The sequence below is a fragment of the Caretta caretta genome, chromosome 1 (genome assembly GCF_965140235.1).
Source record: "Caretta caretta isolate rCarCar2 chromosome 1, rCarCar1.hap1, whole genome shotgun sequence".
Taxonomy (NCBI): Eukaryota; Metazoa; Chordata; order Testudines; family Cheloniidae; genus Caretta; species Caretta caretta.
In genome coordinates this window covers 8994524-9010678 of record NC_134206.1, presented here as the reverse complement: position 1 = coordinate 9010678, position 16155 = coordinate 8994524, and the positions used below count along the sequence as shown (strand labels likewise).

At 57.8% G+C, this 16155-nt stretch overlaps 1 long non-coding RNA gene across 1 annotated transcript in view; it reads right to left on the bottom strand.

Annotated features, from left to right (window-relative positions):
- Positions 1-16155, bottom strand: part of LOC142071173 (uncharacterized) — a 56764-nt gene that overhangs the window by 39959 nt on the left and 650 nt on the right. The window lies entirely within an intron of this gene.

The following is a 16155-nucleotide window of genomic DNA, read 5'->3' as shown; positions in this document are numbered from 1 at the left end:
CCACAGCGCCAGGTTGTTTACAAACTGGCTCAGTGGAGCCGATCGGGAGGCAGGAATCCACTCGCGCTCCGAGGCCTTTCCGCAGGGGGCAGCGGGGCGGGGGAAGAACCCTCCCAGATTGTTTGATTTGTTTTTAATTGTGTTTCAGAGAAAGGAGCCTGGGTGCCTTTAAGCAAACAGCAGAGGGTTAAAGGGCTCCCTGTGACAGATCAAATAAATGTGCCACGGCAGCCTAGTCCAGAAACAATAAAACCCAGGCAGGATCTGGAGGGGAGAGACATCAGGCTGTGACGGGAGAAATTCAATTACTGCCAGCCTTCAGCCCCGTGCCGGGCTGGTAATTTGATTAGAAGCAGGCAAGCTCCCGCTCGTGAAGGGGCTGCAAAGCCGGTCCTAAGTCAGAGCTCCTCATCTGTGGTAAAATAAACAATGCAGCAGAAAGTCTGGAGGCCGCTGGGAGCCAGCATGGAAAACAGGGCTCACCTGCATTGGTGTTTGTGATGCATAAAGAGCCTGGACATTAGAACAGGGGTGACCCTGGCCCAGGCAGGATCATTCCCGCCAGGGCATGTCCCATGGCTTTACCTGGGACGGCTGCGTGGAAATAGGGAAGAGGGTCTTGCTATTCCAGAGAGCTCATTTAGGCACCTAAACGAGGGCCAGCTTTCCAGAAGCTCTTTGCACTCCCAGCTTCTGCCATGACCCTGAGGGCCAGCAGCTTTGGTGAAAACCCAGCCCTGGGTGCAAAGGCCAGGGGGTGTTGGAGCTCATTGCGCTGTTGCAATCTGTGTCACCATGAACCCTTCTGTTGGAGCTGGAGTTCTGTGAAAGTCTGAGTTCAGGCCAGGTCCAGTGCTCGCTGTGTGAGGGAGCAGCCTGCTTTGTCTCTTTCTGGTTTTGGTTCTTGTGTGCTACGCTTCTGTACTTTAGGAATAAAAATTGTGTTATGCTGTACCCTTCCAGCCGGAGTATTTATGTTTTTATCTAAGTTCCCTGCGTGAATACTGGGAACATAACAAGAGTTTCACTCTGGGTTCACATAGTCCCCAATGGTGTGGCCACAGAAATGCCCATGGGAACCTTCTTTCCCCACTTTTTAATGGTACTTTGTAGTGTGGGTGGGAGGTGCTGGCCTGTCAGTGCTGGAGCTGACGTCTTGTATCTAGCCCTGGGCAGAGTCACTGCAAGCTTTCCTCAATGATGGGCCTCACCCAGGACAGGTAGGGACCAGTTCAGGGGTGAGAATAGAGCTCCGTCTTTCTCCCCTCTGCTGACAGGGGGACAACTGGTGCCAACCCTAAGCTCTAAGAACTGGACTGAGCCCCTCACTCCTGGACCACCCGATGACTTTGGATCACTACAGGCCTGGGCTACTTTCCAGCCAGCAATTCTGCATTCCTTAAGGGCCTGATTCTGGCCTCACGCTGGTGTAAATCAGCAGCCACTTCCAATACTCATTGGTTTCCCACTACCTGTGAGACGCAGATTTGCAGCTAAGCCCTGGTCTTTTGAAACAGCTTTTAGATCCTGTTTTTAATAAATGATCTATTGCTTGAGCATCCTCACTTTGAACGAACTCAGTGGTCTGAAACTGACCACCTGAAAAGGGCCCCAGGCCTGCTGCCCATGCGTAGAGGAGTCAGAGCTTCTGACTCGTGGGAGAGTGCTGAGTTTGTTACTAAATAGTATGGTTATCCTAAGAACGCGCTGCTAGGATGAAGTTTATACCCCGGCCAGCCCTGCAGAGTCAATGCCGCTCTAGGAGGGGGAACTGGCATCTCATCTGGCTTAGACGTCACCAACATAATTATTAATTATGAATTAAGTGTCATGGCAATATCCCGTGAATCATAACAGGCATCTGATGTCAGGAAGGCAAAGCTTTGGATTAGTCATCGGGATTACCAGCAGCGGGCATGATTTGAAATTGGTGAGCAGAGTGTCCCCCAAAAGTCAAGGGAAAAACAAATTCTCGAGGGTGAAATATACAAAACATGCAATGTACTTAAAAGAGGATGAGCCGGTTTGCTTTTGATGGGGGTCAGGATGATCGGTCATAACTCTCTGTGGCAGGCCTGCACCGCTGAGCGGCTGGAGGGCATCCCACATGCACCCAGATAAAAAGCACGGGTTTAGTTCAACAAGGACGAGTGCAGAGTCCTGCTCTTAGGAAGGAAGAATCCCATGCTCTGCAACAGGCTGGGGCCTGACTGGCGAAGCAGTGGTTCTGCAGGAAAGGACCTGGGGATTACAGTGGACGAGAAGCTGGATATGAGTCAGCAGTGTGCCCTTGTTGCCAAGAAGACCAATTGAGGGAAGTGATCACTCCCCTCTATTCGGCACTGGTGAGGCACACCTGGAGTATTGCGTCCAGTTTTGGTCCCCCCACTACAGAAGGGATGTGGACAAATTGGAGAGAGTCCAGCGGAGGGCAACGAAAATGATCAGGGGGTGGGAGCACATGACTTATGAGGAGAGGCTGAGGGAACTGGGGTTATTTAGTCTACAGAAGAGAAGAGTGAGGGGGTATTTGATAGCAGCCTTCAACTACCTGAATTGGGGGTCCAAACAGGATGGAGCTCGGCTGTTCTCAGTGGTGGCAGATGACAGAACAAGGAGAAATGGTCTCAAGTTGCAGTGGGGGAGGTCTAGGTTAGATATTAGGAAACACTGTTTCACTAGGAGGGTGGTGAAGCACAGGAATGAGTTACCTAGGGAGGTGGTGGAATCTCCTTCCTTAGAGGTTTTTAAGGTCAGGCTTGACAAAGCCCTGGCTGGGATGATTTAGTTGGGGATTGATCCTGCTTTGAGCAGGGGGTTGGACTAGGTGACCTCCTGAGGTCCCTTCCGACCCTAATTTTCTGTGATTCTATGATTCTAGTGTTCACCGTGGTTTCCTTCTCTCACTCTCGCTCGCAGAAATCTTGGGTCTGATTTTTTAAAATACCCCATTTTACACTGGTGGAAATAACACGAGAATCAGGCCCATTATTTCATTCAAAAAGCCTGCTTGGCTCAAGCTGGAGCTCTGGGAATGCTGCATTACAGGGTGCAGGTTTAGGTGCTTGCAATGACATCCCAACTGTGTGAGGTATGGCATTCCAGGCATGGGTGGCCCTTGGTAAACAGGTCAGACAAAGCTGGGACACGAGCTGTGTGGGAGCCCGTCTATGTCTAGTACATTGATGTTTTGTTTCTTAAATGCCTCCAGTTTAAGAGGGTCCCGTGAATTCCCATAGCATGACACATGTGAAGGTTGGGGCCAGCTGCTTCAGGGTGTCTCTGGAAAATTGTCCTTACAACCCGAGGTTGGGCAGACTTTGGGCCCCTGTTATAAGAAATTGATGGCTTATGTAATGGAGCTGGCTGTTATGCAGAGAGAGACACTTGGTCTGCGTTCTCCTGTCTTTGTCTAGGAGGGGTAAGGATTTGGGGAGGGGAGAGGTAACGTTCCCCACAGCAGATGAGGGGAGGGGAGCTGTGCCCCTGCACACAGACGTGTGCCACGCTGAAAGCTGCAGCGACAATTGTTTAAGAGCAAGACACACGTTCCTAACAGGAGAGGCCTGTGGGCCCCTTGCCATTCTGCCTGTGGCCAGCACAGTCTGTGCATGCAGCTCCTAAAACATTGTCTCTCGGCAGGCAGAGCCCGCTGTCATTTATGGGCTAGATCAGTGCATTCAGTTCAGTTTTACTGGCATTGAACTTGAGGTGCCGGGGTCAGCACACACGCACACACGCTGAATAGCTACAACACCATTAGGCCAGGTGCGGTTACGAGGCTTCTGCGCCTCAGTTTCCCCAACCAACCGTTTGGCTTATCTGTGCAGCGTGTAAGCTCTGTAGGGCAGAGGCTGTCTCTGTGCAGCACCATAACCACCCCTCCCACATCCTTCTAGGCAGTACAGTAATACCAGTCAAGAACCAGAGAAACTCGTGTCATGGCTAGGAAGCTTGAGGGAGCTCCCTCTGCCAGGAAAACAACAGGACACTGAGCAGCGGCTCCACACTAACGGCATCTGACCTTAGTAGATCTCTGATGTGTACGCAGCGGGATGGCAAAGGGCGGGCACAAGACACACCCCAGCGTTTATGGAGAGGCAGGATAGAGGAGACACTTCCAGGTACTTAAATCGCAACAGGGGTAATTAAAACAATTCTGTGGCTTTATCTAAAGGACAAAGAGCAGAAGCGAAGGGAAGCAGGGAGAGAGATTCCAGGAGGTGGGAGAGGACGGGTGGGAGCAAGGATGGTGTGTGACTAATTTCTCTGCTAAACGAGTGCTAAGCTGGGGCACTGGCCATTCGTGGAGATTTCAGCTATCCGTGGCCAGCAGTCGGTGTGGCTGCATTGCCAGAAGCTGGGAATGGGTGACAGGGGACGGATCATTTGGGGATGTCCTGTTCTGTTCATTCCCTCTGGGGCACCTGGCATCGGCCACTGTCGGAAGACAGGACCCTGGATTGGATGGACCGTGGGTCTGACCCAGGGTGGCCGTTCTAATGTTCTGTTCTTCTTATGCTACCACAGCTGCTCTGAGCTGTGATGCGGACCAGCACAGCTCGTCGTACCAGGGCCAGCCCCGCATCCATGTTTGAACCAGGGGCAGCCGCGGCCGATGGCTGACAAGGCCTGAGAATCCCTGGGAAAAACCCAGCCGCCTCTGGCATGTGGCGGTGTCCAGCTGTGGCCCGTCAGGGATGGCCGGGCAGGGCTGAAAGCCCGGCCCCGCGCGATAGGGAAGTGTTGGGGGGGCACTAGTGGAACCGGGCGGCTGGGCTCACGGAGCAGAGCCTCACAGTGCAAGAGAGGGGTCCTGCTGCGTGGGGCTGCGGGAGCTGGGACGAGCCAGCCCGGAGCGTGGCGATCACCATCAGGGTTTGCACGGCACCAGAACCATGCCTGGTACCTCCCAAGGCAGGCCCGGCCCTGCAGACCTCACACTCAGGCCTATCCCCAAACAGCTGAGATCCCAGTCGCAGCCATGAGCAAACCCTGGCACCATAGTTCCTTGGCCAGTGCACACTTAGGGCCTGATGCCCCATTGCCTGGCACCTTGTGCCACCAGGGCAAAGTGGGGGCAGCACCAGTCCCATGGTGAGTCAAGATTCCCCCAATCCCCGACCAGCTGCCTGACATGTTAGCGGCCTGCAGCTGTACCCCAGCGTCCTTTCCGCTCACTTGTTTTAGCTGCCTTGTTCCTGTCATTTGAGTAGCCCTGACACAAGGCCTTTCATCACAGGCAAGCAGGGCCTCGGCTAGGTACAGATTTGCCCCTGTAGAGCAGTAAAGCAGAGGGGTGCTCCCTCCATCCCCCGATGGTGGGGGGTAACAGCATGCCCCCACAGCGCCCTCGCCTTAGTGCCCCCGGGAGTTTCAATGTATTTTAACGCCTTGTGGTAGATGACCTGGATCCTCATAATGTGACTTTCGTTCTCTGGTCTTGTGTGCTTTGATCAGCAGTGAAATAGTTGAAAATATTGAGATTTGACATATTTCATTAGGTTTCAGAGTTAACGAGTCGTTGAGATGATTACAAGCAGTTCACACCTCTCTTAGTGCAGTTGTTGCGGGCTGGCTGCAGACTCAGGCAGGCATCACTGTGTCGGTCACGCTCCATTTTGCTTTGCAGCCATGTGGGCTAGAGCCTTGATGCCTATTTTTAAACGGAAGCTGAGAATCTCATGCCCATGCTGGCACCGTTGCCACAAGTTGGCCCATACGGCCCCCGGCTGGGTTTGATGGCCCAAACCACATTAGCCAATCGGGTTGCAGCACTAGATGGTGCACAGCTGGAGGGGAAACTGAGGTACATGCGTGCGATATGGCCACAAGTTTCAAACCTGGCTGCCTAAAGTTAGACACTTAAATGCACCTAAAAAAGTGGGCTGATTTCAGAGGTGCCAAGTGCCGACAATGTCCATTCACTTCAGGAGTGAGTGACTCCAGTGAGTCAGTGGCAGAGTCAGGTATAGACCCCAGGGCTCCAGTTCTCCCCCCTCACCCAATGCAATGGGCGTTACCTCCTGCCCAGGTGTGTCTATTTCTCTGGGTATTTCTCGAGTGCGCATTTCTGGGAGTGCCCACTCCAGGGAGCGCGCGAGAAAGGCCTGACCACAGGAACAAGCTTCCCCACCCCGCAGCTCGTCCTCTACCAAGCTGAGGTTTCCCACCCCTTGCTCTCTGGCTGCCACTACATAGCCCATCTCCACTGCACACTAAGCCCAGACTCTGACTCAGGTCTGAGCCCAAGCCCCTCTTCTGTCCACACACAAATCGGTCCGGCTCAGGTCAGCGGGCCCTGGGACCCTGTTAGGAGGGTGGGGCAGAGCCCGAGTCCCGCTGAGACTCAGGTCCGAGCCCTGCCATTGTGCAGTGTGGACGCAGCTCAAGCTGAGACAGAGGCTGGGTAGCGCAGTTCTGAGACCTCGGCCCAGCCGCCGTAAGCCCGGGTTTGCACTGCAGCCTGGATGTTCACATGTGGGCTTGGAAACTCCGAGTCCACAAGGCCGGATCCCGCAGATCCGGCTTTACAAGGCAGTGTAGACAGACCCTGTGTGTCCGATTTCTGCCTGGCTATTGCCTAGATAGTGACCCTAGTGCTTCAGCTACTCTCTAACTGCTACTGTGAGGTTCTTACTCCTTCCTCAGCAGCGTCTGGTGCTGGCCCTGGTCAGAGACAGCACCTGGGCTAGCCGGACTGTGTAGCTGAGCCAGGGTGCCTCTTCCCAGGGTCTGGGCACTCACTGATCTGCCTATGCCCCTGGCTTTCTCTCTGGCCTGGGTGGGTGTCTCTTGCCATCATTTTTCTCCCCTCCCCCCCGCCTCCCGCCCTTTGTCCTTCCATTTTTCTCTCCGTCCATCTTTTGCTTTGTCCATTTTTCTTTCTTCCAGCCCCCCACCCCCTTCGTCCTCCCTCCTCTCCCCCCCCTCTATTCTGCCCCTGGCTCTGGGTAGCAGTAGCCGCAGCTCCTCGCGTGGCAGATTGCTGCCTAATTAGTTTAGCGGGAAAACTTAATTGAATTAACTTTTTCACAACTCCGCCAGCCTGACAGTTGGGGCTCTCTTTCACCAGCCAGCTTCCATCTCCTTGATCTAATTAACTTGTTTAGCAACCTGCCTGGGTCCAGAGACAGCAGTTCCAGGCCAGCACCCAGCCACAGCAGCTGGGGGTGGGTTGGGGAGGGGAAGGGGAGAAGGTTACTTAAAAAAAAAAAACAATCTGTGCACTGCCCTGATGGGTCACACAGGTCTTTAGCAGCCGGCTCAGCCCCCAGATGCACAAAGGAGCTTGTCGGGCTTTGCACAGCTCCCTTCTCCGAGCCTGGGCCTACGAGCCAGCTGCAGCCACGGATGCGCTGGTGCCCTTGGCAAAGGGTAGCTGAGGATGGGATCCCCTGGCAGAGTAGCTCTGGGATCCAGGAGGGAATCACTCTCCCCTTCAAGGGCAGAGATCCCATGGAGAGTAGCCTGCCCCCCACAGAGTGGATCTAGGGCAGAGATCTAGTGGAGAGTAGCCTGCCCCCAGCAGAGTGGATCTAAGGAAGAGATCCAGTGGAGAATAGCCTGCCCCCTGCAGAGTGGATCTAGGGCAGAGATCCAGTGGAGAATAGCCTCCCCCTGCAGAGTGGATCTAGGGCAGAGATCCCATGGAGAATAGCCTGCCCCCTCTAGAGTGGATCTAGGACAGAGATCCAGTGGAGAGTAACCTGCCCCCAGCAGAGTGGATCTAGGGCAGAGAGCCAATGGAGAATAGCCTGCCCCCCACAGAGTGGATCTAGGGTAGAGATCCAGGCGGAGGAGCAGAGGAGATGTAAGGCAAAGCCATGTTTCCTGGCCAAGTGGACTGTGGATCTTCGGGCCAGCAGGTTCCCATCCCCTCCCACCCTGAAGGGGTCCTGTGAGAGAGCAGCTGTCTCCGGACAGGATCCCGAGGTGAGGCAGGGCAGGGCATGCTCCCCCCCACCTCCGCCCAAGCTGATTCTAGGCAGGGTGGATCCTGAGGCTGATCAAGGATCTTCGCCCATGTGTGACACCAGAGGAGCCTAGTGAGGTCACTGTCTGCGGCCATTCCCCATGTCCCAACACCTTCTAGCCCAGAGTGTCCTGAGGGGTTCGTCCTGCCTCGCAGCCCTGCCTCTGGGCCCAGCGTTCGCTCGCTAGAGCCTCCCGGCAGAGGGTCTCCTCACTGCCGGAAGCCGGGGCAGATCCCTAGTTCCCCCCCTCCCCCCCCCCCCCCCCCGTGGCTGCATCCCAGGGAGCAATTGGACTATTGAAAGCGCCCAGCCCAGGCGGTGACAAAGCCGTTCGCCCGGCCTGTAATTAGACTTTTAAATCCTCTTTAGTGAAAGTGGTTGTCTTGAAAGTGGCCCTAATCCTCCCTAATGCCTCCTCTGATGTCTCTGAAAGGGGGCCAAGCCTTTAACTTGGCCTTTACCATTCATCGGTGCCCAGCAGGGTATTAACGAGCCAACTTTTAACATTCCTGGGGAGCTGGCGAAAGAAAGGTAGGGACAAAAGTCAGATCAGTCTGCAGGGGACAGAGAGAGACCGGTGTGGGGGACGGGGAGGGGGGGGGGCGGGAGGGGGGTCTGCACAGTCCCGATGCATAGCTGGTAGGGCCAAGAGGAGCCATTAGGTGGGCCACTTGATGTTCCAGCAGAGCACAGGCTGGAGAATTCCCCCAGCCCTAGGCCTTCCGGCCGCGGATGGGATTATTATTCCCTCCTGTGTAAGGAAAGTGGCCTGTCGCACAGAGGGTTCGCATCCTGCGTTGGTATTACACCAAAGCCCGGTGTGAAAAACTTGGGAAGGCTGCAAAGGCCAGGAGCCAGCGGCGATCAGGCCCCCGTTGTGTCACACACACTGAGTGACAGACGCCTAGGGTGACCAGGTGTCTGGTTTTCAACCCGGTGAAATGGGATCCTGGCGGCTCCGGTCGGCACTGCTGACCGGGCCATTGATTGTCCAGTTGGTGGTGCCACGCGGATCCCGGGAGCAGTGGCATGTCCCCCCTCTGGCTCCTATGCATAGGGGCACTCTGGGGGCTCTGCACGCTGCCCCCGCCCCATGTGCCACCCCCGCAGCTCCCATTGGCTAAATGGGAGCTGCGGGGGTGGCACCTGTGGATGGAGCAGCGCTCAGAGCCACCTGGCTGCCCTTACACATAGGAGCCGGAGGAGGGCGACATGCCGCTGCTTCTGGGAGATGCTTGAGGTAGGTGCCGCCCAGATCCTGCACCCCTGACCCCCTCCCAGGCTCCAACCCCCTGACCCAGCCTCAGCCCTGACCTCCCTCCCATCCTCCAAACCTCTCATCCTCAGCCCCACCCCAGAGCCCACACCCCCAGCTGGAACCCTCACCCCCACCCCGCGTGCCCCAACCCCCAGCCCCAGCTGATCCCCCTTCCACCCTCCGAACCCCTCGGTCCCACCCTGGAGCCCCCTCCTGCACCCCAAACCCCTCATCCCCAGCCCCCCCCCGAGCCCACATGTCCAGCCAGAGCCCTCCCCCTCCCCCGCACCTCAACCCTCTGCCCCAGCCCAGAGCCCCCTCCTGCCCTCCAAACCCCTTGATCCCAGCTTGGAGCACCCTCCTAAACCCCTCAACCCCAGCCCTACCCCAGAGCCTGCACCCCCAGCCCAGAGACCTCTCCCCATCCCTCCGCACTTCTGACCTGATCCCCCTCCCACCCTCCAAACCCCTTAGTCCCAGCCCGGAGCCCCCTCCCACACCCTGAACCATTCATTTCTGGCCCCACCCCAGAGCCCGTACCCCCCAGCCCAGAGCCCTCACCCACTCCCGCACCGGTGTGAATGCCAGCCCAGTGAAAATGCACAAGTGAGTGAGGGTGGGGAGAGCAAGTGACAGAGGGATGGGGGGGTGGAGCAAGCAGGGGCGTGGCCTCAAAGAAGGGGCGGGGCATGGCCAGGGCCACAGAGGAGGGGCGGGTCAGGGGGCGGGGCAAGGGTGTTCGGTTTTGTGCCAGTCAGAAGTTGGCACCCCGACAGCCACCCCCGCAAAGAGCTCAGAGTCTGACAGCTGGAGACCCAGGTTCTGACAGGTCAGGCCAGACAGAAAGTGCTTCGTTCTCCTTTTCGTGTGGTACTTAGTCGAAGGCTGGTCTTGGCGTAATAGTGCTGGGCTGCCCTGACGAGGGGCTGGGTCCGTTCCCAGCTCTTCCTTTTGCCTCAATTCCCCATGGGTACACTGGGGCTAACCCTCCCTTCTTTTGCACTGAGTGTGTCCGGTCTTTGGGCAGGGTCTGGCCTTTGCTATGTACATACCGTGCCTCACAGGAGAGGACCCTGAGCTCAGCTAGGGGCCACCGTAATACAGTGGGACACAACAGTAACGGCACCAGAAGGCCTGACACATCCCAGAGACAGTGACAGCAATCCCACCTCCGTTCGGCAGCCTCTGAAGCCACAGCACAGTTAGCAAGTGGGTGTTTCCCGTATAGGCCAAGAGAGTATAAGAGAGAAGGGGACATCACTCCAAATCTCTTTAACCCTCATGCTCCAGGGCATGAGCCAACCTCTAACTTAATGGGGGTCAGGCCAGAACTTTCCCTGGTGGATGATTATCGAACTTCCTGCTGCAGGGTTTTGTCTGCCATCCTCCGATGCCTTGCGTTGCTGGCCACCGTCAGAGCCGGGGCACTGCCTAGATGGGCCGGCGGGCTGAGCCAGTCTGGCAGTTCCTATGTTCCTGCCAAGCCTCAGGGAACATAATAATGGTTCTGATCAACTCCTTGTGCTGTTCTGCCGTTGATCAGCAAAGCTGAGGCAAGCTGGAGCAAGGGGGCAGGGACACTGAAGGGAGGGGAGACACGGCCAAGAGGGAGACTGAGATGCAGATGACAGGTTTCAGAGTAACAGCCGTGTTAGTCTGTATTCGCAAAAAGAAAAGGAGTACTTGTGGCACCTTAGAGACTTTGGTTAGTCTCTAAGGTGCCACAAGTACTCCTTTTCTTTTTGAGATGCAGATGTCTTTGCTGACATGAACCAAGACAGATTTGCCATGGATGCAAGAGAGGCCGTGAATAGACATGGGGCCGCTGCAAGATGGATGGATTGATGGATGGATGGATGGGGGGATGGGAGGGGGACAAGTGATTGGAAAAGGAGGCTGAATGAAACAATCTGCTCCCTGCCTGGAGTTTTGTGCCTGGACCAGGGAACACTTTGTTCATTTGCTTCTAGGAGACAATTAAGACGTTGGGGAGGAGCCGTGTTTGTGGTTTATTCACTTAAACTCTCCAATCTGCCCTTCCCTCCCACCCAAAAGCTCCCACCCAAAAGTGCCTTCGTGGATGGAAGTGGCCCCCAGGTGTGTCCCAGTATTAAAGAGGAAGCAGAAGACGAGGCTGGTAAACAGCCTCGGCCCCAGACTGCAGGGCACTGATTGCAAAGGAAGCGAAAAGGTCTGGTGAACGTGCACGAGCTCATCCATCCACACTGCATGTGCCCAGACAGCCGTACCCCAGAGCCCGCACCCCCAGCTGGAGCCATGACTACATGCACTGACTACACGCAGCCCATGTGCGCCCTGCGTGTTCTCTCTCACATGCACATACATACAGCCCAGACAGCCACAGATCTTCCCCCCTGGATTTTCCTGCTCTGTGTTGATTAATCAGAGGAAACCCCCAGAATTTGCCATTCTGTCAGTTGCACGTTGTTTGTTTCTTTCCAGACACTGGAGTTTCAAGCCCACCCTGCACTGCCTGACCCCCTCAGCAATCTGCTCCAGGCTGTGGGCCTGTGCCTGACTGACAGGGATGACAGAGAAATTTCCCCCATGGTCAGCCCATAGCTGTTTAGTGCAGGGCTTCTTGTCCCAACCTCCGAAGCAGCTGGGACTAGCCAATGGGGAGCAGATACTGGCTTAGCTTGACACCGCCTCTGATCCGATCTGTACTGCCTACGTTCCCAAAAGAGAACCCAGGCCGGCTTTGTCAAAGGGGGAGAGTGGATGCGTCAGGTCCTCGTCATTTTCTTTATTTCTAACAATTTGAGGGAACGTGGGCCCTGCCAGGCTGGCTCAGCCAGGAGCTCCAGCTAGCCCGGGGCTCTGTGTCTGACAGCAGTCAGCATCAGCCACCTCTGAGGAAGGAAGGAGAACCTGGCAGTAGCATCTGGGGCATAATCTGGTTTCATCCTCGCCTCTAAGGGCACGTCTACACTGCAATGAAACCCCCACGACTGGCCCGTGGTGGCTGACTTGGGACCTCAGTGTAGACATACCTTAACAGTGAAAGATTGGCTTAAATCCTGAAGTCTGAGGTTTAATCTCCCTTTCACAGTTTCTGTTGTCTCTTCTTATAACTCTGGATGTTCTTGTTACCCATAGAAATGTCCAGCACGTTTTTGGATCTTGCTGAGTTCTTGGCCTCAACAACCTCATGTGGCCATGAGTTCCACAGTCTAACTGTGCTATGCATTAAAAAACATTTCCTTTTATGACTTTGAATTTGCCACCCTTTAACGTCATTGACTGGCCCCTGGTTCACAAGACAGGGAGCATGGAAGCTCCGGATCTGCCCAAAGTGCTCTTGACAGGACACTAAACTCATGTTTGCTACCTCCTCTCTGCAGCTGAGCTGGCCCCCAGAGAGCTGAGGTCAGTGATGCAGCAGCTGACTGAGCGAGGGAGGGGGGGTGATTGTTATGGTGATGGAGTGTCCATAATCCTGGGTCAGAGATGTGCACATCTGGTGGTTCGGTCTGATGGCATTGTGGGCTGGGCGCAGTGGGCACAATGAGTCGTTTGAAGGGGGTGGTGGCCGTACTGGGTCTGCCAGATGGGCACAGGGGTGGGGTGGCCATGCTGGGTGCAATGGGCGTGGGGCGGTCAGGCTGGGTGCAATGGGCAGAGGGTGGCCATGCTGGGTGTGATGGGCATGGGGTGGCATCTCTGGGTGCAGAGGGCGCAGGGCGGCCAGATTGGTTGCAGTGGGCACAGGGTGGTCATTCTGGTTCAATGGGCATGGGGTGGCCATGCTGGGTGCAATGGGCATGGGGTTCCCAGGCTGGGTGCAATGGGCACAGGGTGGCCAAGTTGGTTGCAGTGGGCATGGGGTGGCCAGGCTGGATGCAGGGGGCACGGGTGGCCAGGCTGGGTGCAGTGGGTGCCCAGTGGCCGGGCTGGGTGCCGGGGGCGCGGGTGGCCAGGCTGGGTGCAGTGGGTGCCCAGTGGCCGGGCTGGGTGCAGGGGGCGCGGGTGGCCAGGCTGGGTGCAGTGGGTGCCCAGTGGCTGGGCTGGGTGCAGGGGGCGCGGGTGGCCAGGCTGGGTGCAGTGGGTGCCCAGTGGCCGGGCTGGGTGCAGGGGGTGGCCGGGCTGGGTGCCGGGTGCATGGGGTGGCCGGGCTGGGTGCAGTGGGTGCCCAGTGGCCGGGCTGGGTGCAGGGGGTGGCTTTGCAGTATCTGTAAAGTCCTCTCCTGCAGCAGAGCCGCCAGCCGGCTTCGCCTTGGTCCCAGGTCAGGTGCCGACTCCTGGCCCCGTCTCCTCTCGCTCCAGCTCGGCTCGTTCCCTGGCGCTGGAGCCAGCCCGACCCCGCCTCCCGCAGGGCGCACGGGGCACCGCAGCCGGGGCGAGGGGCTGCGGGGCGGGGGTCCTCGGCCTTCTGCTGCGCCGGGCCCCCGATCGCCCCTCGCCCCGCCCGGCGCCACCGCCACGCGTGACATGGGACCCGCGGGGAGACGGGGGCTGCTGAAACTGACAAGAGGGCAAGGCGCCGCCTCCGCCCTCTGCACTGGGAGTGGGGGGGGGGGCCCTTCCTTCAGCTCCCCGGGCCTTCACCCCCCACCCCGTCCGGGCCCAGGCCTGGAGTCGCCCCCGCCCGCCCCCCCCGGGAGGTGGACCCCCCTCCCTCCCCCCACCCGCACGTGGTCCCCTCTCCCTTCGATAGGGGGGTGTAAATGGAGACCGGGAAGCCGCTCATGGTAACCAAACAGCCCCACTGATGGGGAAGAGGGGGCTGCTCGCACTGGGGCAGGGCTGTTTGGCAGGGCAGGGCAGGGCTGCGTAGCGGGAAGACTGAGTGACGGGAGAGATTTGTCTCTGAAAGGGATTCATGGCCACAGGAACCGGCTCATGGCCGCAGGGGCAAAATACCCACCCCCGCGCTACCCCCGGAATAACCAAAGATACCCCCCCACCTCGATATCAGCCAGCCAGACCCCTCCCCCACGGATCTATCCCCCTCCTCCAATGCTCCATGTAAACAGCCTCTAGTCCAGTTCCCAGCGCACCCCAGGGCCCCCACCCAAGCCCCAAAGGCCCTTTCCTGCCGCCGGGATCCGAACTGCGCCCCCGCTCCAGGCCCGTGTGTCTGCAGCGAGATCCGAACCCCCCTGAGTCCGCTCCCCCCCGTACTCCGCTGGTCCAGTGCCCAAACTCTAACCCCCGGCCAGGACGGGTCCCCCCCTGCCCAGCCCGCCCGCCCGAGTTTGTACAACAGCCCCTCGGGGCTCCCCCGACAGCCCCACTTCTCGCTTTCACTCCCCCAAAGGAAAGCGCGAGGGTCTCTCCCAGCGCGGGTGGGGAGGGGGGACGCTCCCTGCCAGGCCGGCTGGTAGATTTGCCGCCCCCGGGGCAGGGGTTCGTTGGGGGAACGTGTCTAGGACGGGTCCGCCCCCAAACCCGCTCCCTCGGCTACTGGGCTGGCCAGATTTTGTTTTCATCGCAATTTCCCTGCCCCGTTTAGCCCCTGATCTCCGCCCGGCGGGAACAGCTCCGGTGTCTCCCGAGTCAGACCCGCTCGGTTCGATCCAGGGAATAAAACACAAGCATAAGGGCCCCCGCTTCCCCCCCCCCCGCAATAATCAGGAGTCTTGAGGGGGCGGGATTGGGGGGAAAGAGTCTGAATATCGGGAACAGCACAAACGAAACCAAGCGCTGGGAAGCCAGAGAAGGGAAATAAACCAAACATGGGGTGAGGGGTGGGGGCTCTCCTTTTCTAGACATCTCGGATTGGGGGAGGGAGCCGAGGGGCCAGGTGGGAAGAGACGCCTGAGAAAGAAAGAAAGAAAGAAAGAAAGAAAGAAAGAAAGAAAGAAAGAAAGAAAGAAAGAAAAGTGCTATAAAGGAAGGAAGGAAGCGCTAGAAAAGAAAGGAAGGAAGGAAGCGCTAGAAAAGAAAAGAAAAGAAAAGAAAAGAAAAGAAAAGAAAAGAAGGAAGGAAGGAAGGAAAGGAAAGACAAGAAGAAAGGAAAGGAAAGGAAAGGAAAGGAAAGGAAAGGACTAAAGCGCTAGCCAGCATCTTTCCCCGCCGCGCCCGGCAGGAGCTCCCACCCCAGGGATCGCACCTGGGACAGGTGCATTTTGCTCCTAATACTGCCTGGGGTGCGAGGGGCCCCGCGGGTGGCTTCGCCCAGCAGAGAGGCGGGAGGGGGCTCCGGGGCTCCCCACCCGGCTGGAGCAGCAGAGAGCGGGTTAACTTCGAGCTGGTCGGGGGAGGAGGGCTTCCAGCGGAAGGCCCCGATCCTGAATGCCCGAGGTCCTCCCGTCCGAAATCTCCCATTGCCCTGGGAGGATCGGGCCTTGAGCTCTCTGCGTGGGGTGGGTGGGGGGGATAACAGGCTTGTCCCAGGCCTGGGTGCGGCTGGAGGGGGGCAATCCGCGGGGGCCTCACTCTCTCTCTCCCTCACACTCTCCAACCCCGCCACGTCGCTCCTGGGTTTTCATGGGTTGGACCCGGGTTCGGGGCAGCGGTTGGGTCCAAGAGGGGAGAGAGACCCCCGGGACTGGCCTTTGGTACCCGCAAGGGGAGACCCGCGGGTGCTATCTCCGGGGCGTGGGCAGGAAATAACGGGCTGTAGATTGTGTTAAACCCGACGGGTGGGGGGGTGACCCCTCTGTGGCATTTGAAAGCCCCCGTGTGAGCCCTTGGCTCAGCTCTCAGAGGGATCTGGGCAAGTCGGGGCTCTCCCTGATCCTTCCGCCTGTCCCCCAAGACCTGTGCCCTGGGCGAGCCATGGAAACCCCAGTCCGAGCGGCTCTGTGGCTCTAAAAACCCGGGCTCCTGCGGCCCGAGCCCCACACCGCTGGCCCGGCTCGCTTAGCCAGGTCCTTTCGCTGGGTCCATCCCCGCAGCCAGGGCGCAGTGGGGTGGGGGCTGCGGGGTGGGGAGGGGTTTTTGTAAAAGTCCGAT